The sequence below is a fragment of the Protopterus annectens genome, chromosome 3.part1, assembly GCF_019279795.1.
Source record: "Protopterus annectens isolate FY-2018-M chromosome 3.part1, PAN1.0, whole genome shotgun sequence".
Classification (NCBI taxonomy): domain Eukaryota; kingdom Metazoa; phylum Chordata; order Ceratodontiformes; family Protopteridae; genus Protopterus; species Protopterus annectens.
Genome location: NC_056732.1, coordinates 171,112,713 through 171,125,007, shown reverse-complemented (window position 1 = coordinate 171,125,007; position 12,295 = coordinate 171,112,713). Strand labels below are relative to the sequence as shown.

Below are 12,295 nucleotides of genomic sequence, written 5' to 3'. Positions count from 1 at the left end.
TAAAACATTTATTTAAAAAAAAATCAGCTTTTTACTACACTGTTCCTTTTGGTGCCCAGCAGTCTGTGTATTCTATCAGACCATCTTTGTATAGCTTGCTTTTCTGGTGCAGGGGAATAAAGCCCTAATTGCAGGGCTAGCCACCTGGAGAAGTAAGCATCTGTTCTAGATGACTGTCACTGCTGAAGTGACACCTTGACCCCTTGTGCAAAAATGGGAAAAAGGGGTTGTAGATGGGTTACAGTCTAGGCAACCCGAGTTTGGCTAATGGCTGGGAGACCTGCTGAAGCTAGTATGGAAGAGGAGAGGAATGCTGAGCCTTAAGCCTGTTTGCCAGTCCTTGGGGAGAGAGAGTTTGGGGAACGTATGAATAGGCACACACACACTATATAGAATCCGCTGGTGAAGACCATGGATCATAGGAAGGTTCTGTCTATAGGCGATTTAGGTATATGATTATGTTGCATGCAGAGCCGTGAACATGCAGTGCCCATTTTGTGTTTACCCCTTGGCAACATGGGCATGTGCACAGGACTGACATGGTTCCCAGTGGTCATTTCTCACCCAGTGGATGCTAGTGGACCAGTTCTTAGCAATGAAATTAATGATTGGTGGAAAGCAAAGGATCCACTTTTTGCTCTTTTTGTGTAGTTTCACCTACCTGCTAGGCTTTAATTCTTCTTTGTAACACCTTTATTGAATTGTCACTTAAGTCATAGGCAAGCATAAAACATTTATATAAAAGAAACCATGTTAACATGTACTCAGTTACAAACATTATACATCACATACATACTTTTATACAATTATTAGTCCAGCATTACCTACATTGTACAATTCCTGACTTCCCTTAAACCTCACCCCTCCTCCAAAATATTATTCTGCATGCATTGTTCCTACAATTACAATTTTATTTCTGTGCATTTGCTCCTTCTGTTTCCTAAAGATCCCACTTACAGTTCTCTGTTAAGAGTATTAACTGCTTCAAATACAGTTGGTTTAGATTTTGATTTCCATTTTTTAGTATTTGCTTTTTTTTGCAGCAATCAGAATTAAACTTAACAAAGCCTTACTATGGCTAGACAATTCAGATCCTTTATCCCTGCCCAAAAAAATAATTTTCATAGTCAACCCATTTGCTGTCCCAATATTTCCAACAGAGTGTTCTGTAGACTTTTTTTTAAAAAGTCTGCCAATTCATTACACCCCAAAACTTATGTTCCCAGTTACCTCTTTCTCCCTTATCACACCTCTAACATTTGCCATCTACCTGAGAAAAAAATATTTGAATGTTTGGGAGCCATACACATTTTCTGCCATTGTTTCTTTGTAAATTGCTAATCCATTTTGTTTTCCCAACCTTTTTTAACCTTCTCTGATCGATTCTTATAGTTATTGTGCAATATCTATATGCCCTACTAATTATCCCTTTTTTTAACAGTAGCTTCTGTTCTAGATTCAACTAAAAACTCTACCAGAGTAGGTCTTTTACTTAGGAGTCCCTTATTCCTTTCTTTTTGTCTATACTCTTGATATCAGTCCCTGAAAGGGAAGGCTGTCTCAAGGATGCAGTCCAAATGCTTCTTGGCCCCTTCCCATTGTATTATCACCTTTCCCTGTCTAGTTGTTTGCTCCCAGTATCTTTGTTCTCCTTTTCCAGTTTCCACTAGTAAATTCCAGCCCCCTCTTGCGTATTATCTGTACCCCCTAATTGTGGTCATACATATTGGCAGAATCTCTTTTCTCCATTCTCTTGTTGGCTTAGTTCTTAAAATACATTTTGCTACTTTATGAATATAATGTTCTGTATGGCTGCTGTTCTCCTTAAGGATCTGCATACAAAATCCCACTCTTTCCTTATTTCTTGAATTTTACCCCTTGTTTCATCATCATCCCCTTTCCACTTTGAATTATAGCTTTCTGTTTGTGTTCCCTCAAATCAGTAAGTCCTAAACAGCCTTGTCCTCTTGAAAGGATCAGCTTATCTTACTTGATTCTTGACCCCTTCCCCTCCCAGATAAAATCCGTCAACTCTTTATCAATTGCTATCCACAGCTTTTCATCTGGTTGATAAAAAAATGTCTGACGTATATAAAACTAAAGGGGCTAAACACATTTTCACTACTTGTATCTTGCTAGCCATATCCATAAACAAGAGTTTCCATTTCCAGTTTCTCAGTTTTTGTATTATCTTTTTAGTCTCTTCCTATATATCCTTACCTGCCATAACAAAATCCTTTTAAACCTGTACTGCTAAATATTTCATTTGTTGTGTCCAAGTAAATATGGGTACTGCTGAACCAATTCATGTTTAGGTATGTAGTTTACATATAGCCTTGTTTTATCTTTAATTTTATATCCCGAAAAAAAACTAAAACTGTCTCAGAATGTTTCACAACACTGAGATGTGTTTTTTTCTGATTTTACAATGTACAAAATATCATGTACAAGTAATGCCAACTTTTCTTGATTACCATACCAGAGATATCCTTGAATCTCTGAGTCCCTTATTTTCTTTGCTGATGGCTGTAAACAAAGGGGAAAATGACAGACTTGCCTGGTTCCTCTCCTCAGACAATTTAACAGAGAGGAATCTTCCTTCTTTAGATCCCTCATATATCCTTCTAATTAACCTTATTATTATGCTTCCATTGCCCTACTTGTAAAATTGCCGCTTACTCTGTTGAATGCTTTCCTTTCATCAAGACCCACTAACACAAGCTTCTCTCTGGATCTATTAATGTTGTCAGATGTTTGCTTCCCCTCTACAAAACCACATTGATCCATGTCTATTAATTTCGGCAACAATCTTTGCCATTCTTTTAGCTCTTATAAACATAAACAGTTTATAAACCATGGTTTAAAATTGAAATGGGCCTGTATGAAGCCTGGTCTGATGGGTCTTTACTGTCTTTAGGCATTACAGCCACAACATCTTTCCTCCAGGATGCTGGTGCTTCTCCTCCTTTTAAAATATTGTTAAATAAAACCTTCCAGATCTTTATCACTTTCTTCCTTCCTTCCTTCCTGGCTTCCAAACTTCCACAGGAGTACCATCTATTCCTAGAGACTTTCCTTCAGATTGGCTGTACTTGACTGTTTTTGTGTCATCTCCTCCTATCGTAGCTGTTGATTGTTGAACCTCCTCTATCTCTAACCTTGTCATACTTAAGTCTTCCAGTATTTCCATTAGTACTTTTTCTTGATTTCCACATTCCTCTGCTTTATACAAGTTTCATAGAATTTCTGAAATAACTCTAATACCTTTACTGGATTTCTAATTATTTTTCTTGTTATAGGCTCCCTAGGTTTAACAACAACCCTTTCTACTTTTCTTTTGCCTGAGTCTTTGTCTTAAGAGTGTTTGTGCTCTGGAGTTGTCAAAAAACAGTTGCTTAATTACAGTCTTTCTAAACTCATGTACATTATCCAGATATTCCCTTTTTTTCCTCTTTAGCAGTCTGCATTTGTGCCTTTTCTTTGTCTGTGAGATTCCCCTTATTCTGCAATACTTTAACCTTTGTCATCCCTCCACAAGGTATTAATTCTTGAGCATTCACCACACTTATGTGGTCATGTTATCCTTGGTAATCCATTTCTGGTGTTTGCACAGTGGAATGGGTTGTCTTCTACTGCAGTAGGAGTTACACTGACCTTCAGCACTGATAGGTGCAGTCACCAAGGCTAGTTGGATGCTTTTTACATTTCTCTGTCTTTGCCCTTCAACACTTTTGCATCCACTGTAGTAACCAGCTTTAAAAGCTGAATTCAGTGGTCTTTCTACATAACACACTCTACCCTACATTCTGAGGAAGAATTATTTTTTTCTTTTGGTTCGGTTAGACTGTCAAGTTGAACCCTGATTTGTCAGTCAGTCCAGGAGGAATCTCATCAGTCTGATGCTATCCCTGTCATTATTGATCACAGATGGGTCTTGGATCTGACCTCGGATTTCAGCCAGCAGAGTGAGCGACAACTCCTGAACTCGAGCTCCTCCACTCCCAGGGACCCCTGCTACCCATAATCCTCAGATCCCGTTTGCCACGAGCAGTGAATAGACATATTCTCTGCAGCTCGAGCTGTTCAGTCAGTTAAGTAGCCTTTTTGGGTATTTTTTTTTGAGGTTTTCTCATCTCTTTTTCTTTCCTGATTAGTTTAGTTTAGTAGTAGGTTCCCCTCCCCTCCCTTAGCTGATCATTGGTCTGTTATTTTTTTTTCTGCCCTTTTCCCTTCCTTAGTTACTTTCTCTCCATTTCCTTGTGTGTGTGTGTGTGTGTGTGTGTGTGTGTATTGGCGGGTTTGTATTTTTTGTCAGTGATTGTTTGACAAACTCTCTGGTTTCAGGCATTGCTCTTCATGTGGTCAGAAGTTAGCTTCTGCCGAAATGCATGAGGAGTGTGTCTGCTGTCTAGGAGAGCTCCATTTAGAGGTTGAATGCGATATCTGTGCAGGGTCAATCCTAGGGCTCTCCTAGACCGTAGAAACAAGCTTCTTCTAAAAGGCCTTGTTAAAGGAGGTCCCTTGGTCTTGGCTTCCCCCTCCAAAGCCCCTTTGGATCTCAAGAGGAAGCCCTCTTCCTCTTGGGGCTCCCCTGCTAAATGTCCAAGACTCTCAGATCCCTGTTCCCTGGATCAGAGTCCAACCTCTGGGGAGTCAGCTCCTGGGTCTTCGGCTCCTAGACCCTCGGCTACCCTGGTCGGATCTGGAGACTCGGAGGTCCTCAGATCTGATTAACTCCAAAACGTCCTCGGATTTGACGAGCCCATCGGATCCATCTGTGGAGTCCATAGTGCAGTTGGATTCAACCAGGCCATCATTATCTGAAATCTTCCTCGGAGCCCATTGTTATAATCACTCCTCTGGCCCCTTCCAGAGATTCAGATCCGAGGCAGTCCAGCAGGTCCTCCTGTAGGGACCGCAGACAGTCAGCCCATTCAGGCCATTCTTCGGTTTCCTCCTGGTTATCAGGAGTTTACTTCCATCTGATGTGGACTAGATTATGAAGGAGCTTTCTCAAAGCCCAAATGGAACTTGACTTGCTTCTGTCCCCTAGCAACTTGCCTAGGGGCTCTTCAGCCACATCAAAACTCATTTCCTTCCATCCGACTCATGTATATTCGGCTCCCCAGGGTCAGAGCTTACCTAAGGAGAGGCCGTCAGCGTCTGGTAGTACCCCCATCCCCACACCGCCTAAGTCCCTGGCTGGTTCAGCCTCCTTGCCCTCTGGGCTGGCATTGCCTTTGCTCGGAGAGATCCACGGAGGCCACCGAGGGGAGGATTCGGTCCAGAGTTTTCGTACCATTCCCTTCCCTTGGGGGCATCTGCCTTGGATAGCTCAGGACCAACATCATCCAGGAAGTCTTTACTGTGACGGGGTCTCCCCACCCACCTCAGTCGGTCTTCACAGGCGGGGATGAGGGTGGGGCTTCTTCCAGTCTGTCTGCCTTCTGGGCGATAGAGAAGACCATCTCCGATTGGGTGGCAGCCTCTACCTCTGCTCTGGACCCACCACTGCCTGGTTCTGTTTTGGGTGGCAAGTCATCATTAGTTCGGGGTCAGTCCTTCTGGTATTGCATTATCCCCATGGGTGTACCCTTCTCCTCCAAGTCCTACTGAGACCACACGTTGGAGAAGCCTCCTCAGAAGAGGACATGCAAGAGGAGGCACCTGGACTCCCCTCAAGAGTCCCTCACTGAGGAAATGAATTTCAGGGAAGTGGACAGGTCCCCCAGACTACTGTCTGAGGAGGTGTCCTTTGGAGACATACTAGAGATCCTGAAAGAGCGGGGTGGTTGGTCTTCCCCCACCCTATCCTCAGAGAAATCTGTGTTCCTGAAGGTGTTTGGGGCAGGCCCGTCTTCCTCCTGGGCGTTTCCCCCTGTGGATGAGCTAGTCCAGCTCATTGCCAGCAGTGTGGAAGGAGCCAGACACAGTAGAACCAGTCCCCAAGAGAGTGGACAAATTTCTAATTCCACTGAAAGACAGACCTTTTTGGAATAATGGTGTCCCTGTAGTTGCTGCTGTGGTTGCCACAGTCACCAAGAAAGAGCTTGCAGAACAGAGCTCTGTGGTTCATCCCCCTAATAGAGAGTCATGGCCAATTGACTGTTTTGGGAAGCATGTGTATGCCTCCCTACCTTTGGACTGAGGACTACTAATTATATGGCACATTTCACACGGCTACAAAAGGATTTGGTGTTGGGGCTTTCCTCTTCCCTTTCAGAGTTGTTGCCTCCAGAGAGCCTTAAACTTATCTCTCCAAAGCTTTCCACTCTCACATCCCTTGCTATTCCAAAGACATGCATCTGGAGCATTTCTCCCCGGGCCTCCGCTGAAAACTGGCTCTGTGGAACCTAGTCAGACTTTCCCGGTCAACAAATGATAAATAAATAAAATAAAAATCTCAAATGTGGTCGAGGCCACCTCACGAGCAGTGGGCACAGACATTGCTATTAAGTGCCCTGCCTGGCTTCACTATTGCTGGTTTGTGGACAACTTTAAGGTGTCCTTTACCAATGCCCTGTTTGATGGATCTACTTTGTTTGGTCCTTCGGTCAAGGAAACACTGACCTGCAGTGAGCATGAGGGAAAGACCTTGTTCACAGTAGGGATCTAGTTTTCTGCTCCCTAACGTTCCTTCTCCAAGACTCAGAAGGGTAGTAAGAAGCTATGGTTCCACAGGGTGCAGTCTTTCTTCCAAGATGCTCCTCAGGAATCCTCTTCTGGCCGGGGAAGGGGATTTGATGGCAGTCGCTGCCTCAAAGGCAGAGGAGGTCAGCAGAATCAGGGCTTCTGAGAACCCTTCTTAGAGAAGCCTCAACACTGCTCCTGAAGCACTGCTTGATTGTCCTGCCCTGGAGGCAGTCTGGGGCATATCTCCTTTCATCCCTAGGTTTGGGCTGCTATTACCTCAGACCAGTGGGTGCTAAGCATTGTGTCCAGGGGATACTTTATACCCTTCGATCACCCCTTCCAATCTAAAAGTCACTCCCGGACATCCCACCCTGCCAAAGGGAGTTAGCTCTCATAGATGTTCAAGACCTCCTTCAAAAAAGAGCCATTCAGGAGGTCCCAACAGGGCAAGGATCCGGTACTTCCTCTTGCTTCTTTTTAGTGCCTCAAAAAACAGGGGACCTGCATCCCATTCTGGTCCTCAGCAGGTTGAATTTATCGGTCAAGAAGTCAAAAGTTCCGGATGGTCATTGTTCGGTCCATTCTTCCCCTTCCGTACAAGAACGATTGGATGTGCTCAATAGATCTCAAGAATGCGTACTATCACATAAAAATCAACAGGCGCTCCAAGAGGTTCCTGCACTTCAGCTGAGGGAAAATCATAATCAGTTCAGAGCCATGTCCATGGCAATCCGGATATCTTGAGTCTGCTGGCACCACTTAGTGTGGTGGCTCTGGTCCAAAGACTTTCTGCTAGAGAGACCTTTTTGTCTTCCGCAAAGCCAAGCCACAGTGGCCACGGATGACTCCCTGTTGAGGTAGGGGGGATTTTCAGGGAAGGATGGTTCAAGGCACATGGTCTCCCTCTGAGACCAAGTTGCACGTCAGCATCCTAGAGATGACAGCTGTCCTCCTATTGTTGCAAGCCTTCCAGGACTGTCTCCCTCTTGGGACTGTAGTAATTCAGGCTGACAACATGGCGGTAGTCTGGTACATCAACAAGCCGGGGGAAACACGATCATATCCGCTGTGCAGAGAGGCCATGAGAGTGTGGGAATGGGCAATGTCCTCCTGGCGCTTTCTTCTTGCAAAGCATATCCCTGGCAATACCAACATGCTGGCAGACAAGCTCAGCAGGTCTATCCTGAGTCCCCACGAGTGGTCCCTGAACCTGTCAATGGTAAGCCAGAGTTTCGACCAGTGGGGTCTTCCATGCTGTGATATGTTTGCATCCCTTTTCACTCACAAATGCAGCAAATACTTTGCCCTGATCCCCCCACCGGGGGAGTCACCAAGGCACGCTCTGATTCACGATTGGCCGCCGGGACTTCTCTATGCCTCTCCTCCAACACGTCTCTTTCCCATAGTTTTACAGAAAGCCTGTCACCTGAAGGCTCACCTCATCCTCGTTGCCCCCTTCTGGCCTTGTCAGACTTGGTTCTCCCTCCTCTTTCCCCATCTGAAATATCCACCGTGTATATTAGATCCAGCCCAGGATCTCATCTCCCATCCCTGGGGACTTCCTCCCCCCCCGACCATCAATCCTGGAGGCTGACAGCATGGTACCACCAATTCCAATGATTACCAGTCAGGTTAAGCTATCTTATCCATGGTTTATTCCAGCAAATGAAAGAGGTTCTCTCTTTGGGCCTGTCAGTGAGACATTGATCCTTTTTCCGCTCCTGTTCTGGACATTTTGTCAGTCCTTTCTTCTCTGTTTCAGCAAGGAGTGAGCTTCTCAACAATTAAGCTTCAATTGGTGGCTATTTCTAACTTTCACCTAAGTGATAGTCGCATGTTTTCTTCCAGGCTCTGCAAGGCCTTTCTTCAGGGTGTGTTCTTGCTCAGGCCTCCTTTCAGAGATCTGTCTCCTCCTTGGGATCTTAATTTGCTGCTGTAGTCCCTGACGCAACCTCCCTTCGAACCTGCCACGAAGTATGATATTAAGTTTCTGCCTTGGAAGATGGCATTTTTGGTGGCTATTACCTTTGCCAAGAGGGTTTCTGAATTGCAGGCTCTTTGCATTAAGCTTCCCTTCATGATTTTTCACAAGGATAGGGTAACTGTCCGGGACCGATCCTTCATTCACTCCTAAAAATAGCCTCAGAAACTAACCTTAGTCAGTCTATTCAACTTCCATTCCTTTTTCCCAGTTTTTCAAACAAAAGAGAGTACACACTACATTGCCTGGATGTACACAGACAGTTGCGTTTCTATTTGAAGAGGACTGAGAATTGTTGAAAATCAGATCAGCTTTTCATAGCCTTCTGTCAGGCCAGGAAAGGTTGGCTAGCTTGTTGCATAGCTCACATTTAGGTTGGATAGCTTGTTGCATAGCTCGCATTTAGGTTGGCTAGCTTGTTGCATAGCTCACATTTAGGTTGGATAGCTTGTTGCATAGCTCACATTTAGGAAAACATTTGTAATCTTTAATAAAATTATTGACATTACCTGATATCTTTTTTTTTTTTTTTTCAAAGCGGGTCTCTAAAATATTTCCTTTAACATCTGCAAGATTTTCAACTTTTGTATGCTAATATATGAAGTTTGTTGTTATTTTCTTTATTTTTCTTTACAGATTATTTTCGTTTGTGAAACGCCTAAACAGCAGATTTAAGGGGAACTTGTAAGGAGAAGTTACACTCAGAAACATTGCACTTAATGCTTTTCATTCCCCTGCTCGACACACTTTGACCTCTGCACGTAGGCAGTAATTTCTCTTTTTTCAGACTTAATCAGTAACAAAGGCAGCTTGATTTGCTGTTCAGCAAAGTGCAGCATACGAACAAAACCCCTTGTGTCTGTGTTGAACTCTTCCAGTCACCATTCTCTTACCCTGTTCCACATACAGCTATGCATGATTGAAGAAGCAAGAGTTGACAATGTTTTATGGACTTGTTCCTTACTTTTTAAGGGCAACGTTTTCTGTCTTATAACAAGCAAGGAGTTTTAACAGCCTCCCATGTGCAAAACCACAGCCCCAGCTCCTCCTGAAAAGTGGAATGGATTAGAAGTTCACCAAAAGATGTGGTGGTCTTCACCCCTTTACCCTGCCCTCCACTAGTTCTTTCACAGCCTTTGCAAACTTCTGAGTGAAATAACAAACAATCCAGCCTTTTATTGTTATAGGCACAATTCACCATGGACTTGTTACTTTTTTCCCAGCTGAAGATGAAATACTGCCCCCAGTGTGCCAATAAGAACATGCTACAGAGAGGGCCAAAAGGTCCCTTGCAAACCAATGGCTGCAGTGTTCTTGCAAGCTGAATTAAGAAAAAATCCCATGGAAATATTTGCAGCTCTTGTTTAAATCGGAAGTGCCGCAAATGCAGCATGGTCCAGTAATCAAATCTAATTCCTGTTGTGCAGCACCTCAGACTGTAGTACAGATTTGAGAATATGCTCCTTGAAACAAGGACATTGCTAATGGTTGCATTGGGACATCGGGCATACATGGTAAACTCAGGACTGACTCACAGAACTAGGGATGGGTCAGAACTCTAAGATGATATAGAACCTAGGTTTAAGCCCAAACCTGCTCTGCTGCACAGACCATCAAAGTTGCTGTGACCTTCACCACCTATACTCGTATGGTTGTGGCTCTCTAAAGAGAGAAGAGTGAGTCTGACCTTCCAGTCATTTGTGGATTATCGTGGTTACCATCAGAGAGATTCTCCCAGGTTATTAGTATTAGGAACAAGGGTGTGAGTGTGATGAACACTCCTGCCTCCCCACCTCATGCGTAGGAGTAAAGAATGTTCCACAGCAATTTCCTAGAGGTTTATTACTTGGTCATATTCAGGCCTGCATGCCTTGTTCCCATGCCTTATGTTTTCAGTCTTTCCAGCATGTTGTTGAAGATGGCTGGGTAGGTGCAGGATAACACCATTCAACAGTAAAAAGTTAAGTGCCAGGCATCCTCCAGACTTCTTATGTTCCTGGCACTTGGGTCCATGTTACATGTTTGCGCTCTAATGCTGTTGTTTTGTGTGGCCATGTAGCCAGCATAACTTAGACTCCTGCTTGAAATGTGCACAGCGGTGATTGTGTGTTAGCTGTTAGAGGCCTTCTCCCTTCCTCACAGAATTTTCAACTGTGTGTGAGACGAAGGGAATCAAACGTCATTCAGACAAGGATAATTCCTCCTTCCCTACCAGCTCTCTGCCCGACAATTTCTTATTTGAAGAATTTGTTTGAATTTGGAAGTTGATCCTTAACTATTGTTTTCTCCCTGCTTTACTCCTTGAAAATGCCTTAGTCAAATACTTGAGGAAGAAAAAAGAGGAGGAGGAGTCCTGTGTCATCCTACCCCTGGAATGTAGTTATTAAAATACTGTCTTTGGAGCCTTTAGGCACCTCAACATTGACTATTACAGATTCTCTATTTTTTTTAGTATTGTTATATGTTCTCCAACTTTATTGAAAAATAAAGATAAGAAGGAAAGGGGCAGCTAATGGTTAACAAGAGAAACAAAATGTTAGGCACACACACAAAGGGTTATGACTGGATCTCCACTCATACATTTGAGATATGAATGCCAAAAATTCACCTTGATACTGGAGGAATGCAAAGCTCTACAGGTGAATTTTGACATCCTTTGCAGTAAAAAAAAAAAACAAAAAAAACCCACCCACCTATTTTGGGTGACAACTGGCTTCAAGTCATCTGATTCCTGCTTTAGAATCTCTGATCCTATTGGATTTCCTAGATGAGGGATCAGGAAGCATTCGGGTCTATATCACGGCATCGAAAAGGACTTTAATCGAACGGCTTGAAAATAACAAATGCCATTCATCGAAGTTGCTGTTGTCGGGGTCTGTCCCCCCCACTAATTATATATACCACCTCCAAGATCATACTACAGTGAGGAAAGGGCAAAATTTATGATCTTCACTGTACCGCGATCTCACAAAACACATTTCAATGAACGTCATTTTCAATATCAAAGCCTTTCGATTAACGTCCTTTTCGATGCCGTGATATAGACCCAAGAATTCTACCTGACAGACTTGCACTGCCAAGGGTAAGAGGTTCTTGAGTCACACTGTTCTCTTCAGCTTTCTCATTCAGTCATGCAGGTACTCCCGATTTGCCTAAAACACCTGTATGTTTCACATCTTGGTTATAGTATGATAATGATGCATGTCTGGTATTTCTGCTTATCATAATCTTGTTGGGGGAGGGGGAGGCTGTGACAAGCAGCTCCTTTAAAAGGTGCTTTACTTCAGCTCTTCTGTAAAGAACCCTCCTCTTCCTTTGGCCTTAAACGTCATCACACAAAGGCAAGGGTATAGCCAGGCATCCAAGAAGGGTGCCAAGACATATGTTGTTAAACATTATTTTGATCAGGACTGAGTAGTCATGGCTGTAATCACTACATCAGGACCTCCTCTCCATCAGTTTTATAATTTGTCCTTTTAATTATACAGTGAAACATTTAACAGAACAGGCAGTACTGAAGAGGTATGCTGTCCAAAATGTACACTGTCCTAGGCTGGATTGGAGTTTGAGGGGTGCTGAATTCTAGAAGTTGCTATTCTTTTGCGTACTACTCACTGTACAGTTCTAAAACTCCTGTCTAAATGCATTTTCAGTAGCCTGCATATCCTGTTTTACTGGTTG

At 43.6% G+C, this 12,295-nt stretch overlaps 1 protein-coding gene across 9 annotated transcripts in view; it reads left to right on the top strand.

The window, feature by feature from the left end:
- Window positions 1-12,295, top strand: part of ARHGAP12 (Rho GTPase activating protein 12) — a 1,910,410-nt gene that overhangs the window by 1,137,570 nt on the left and 760,545 nt on the right. The window lies entirely within an intron of this gene.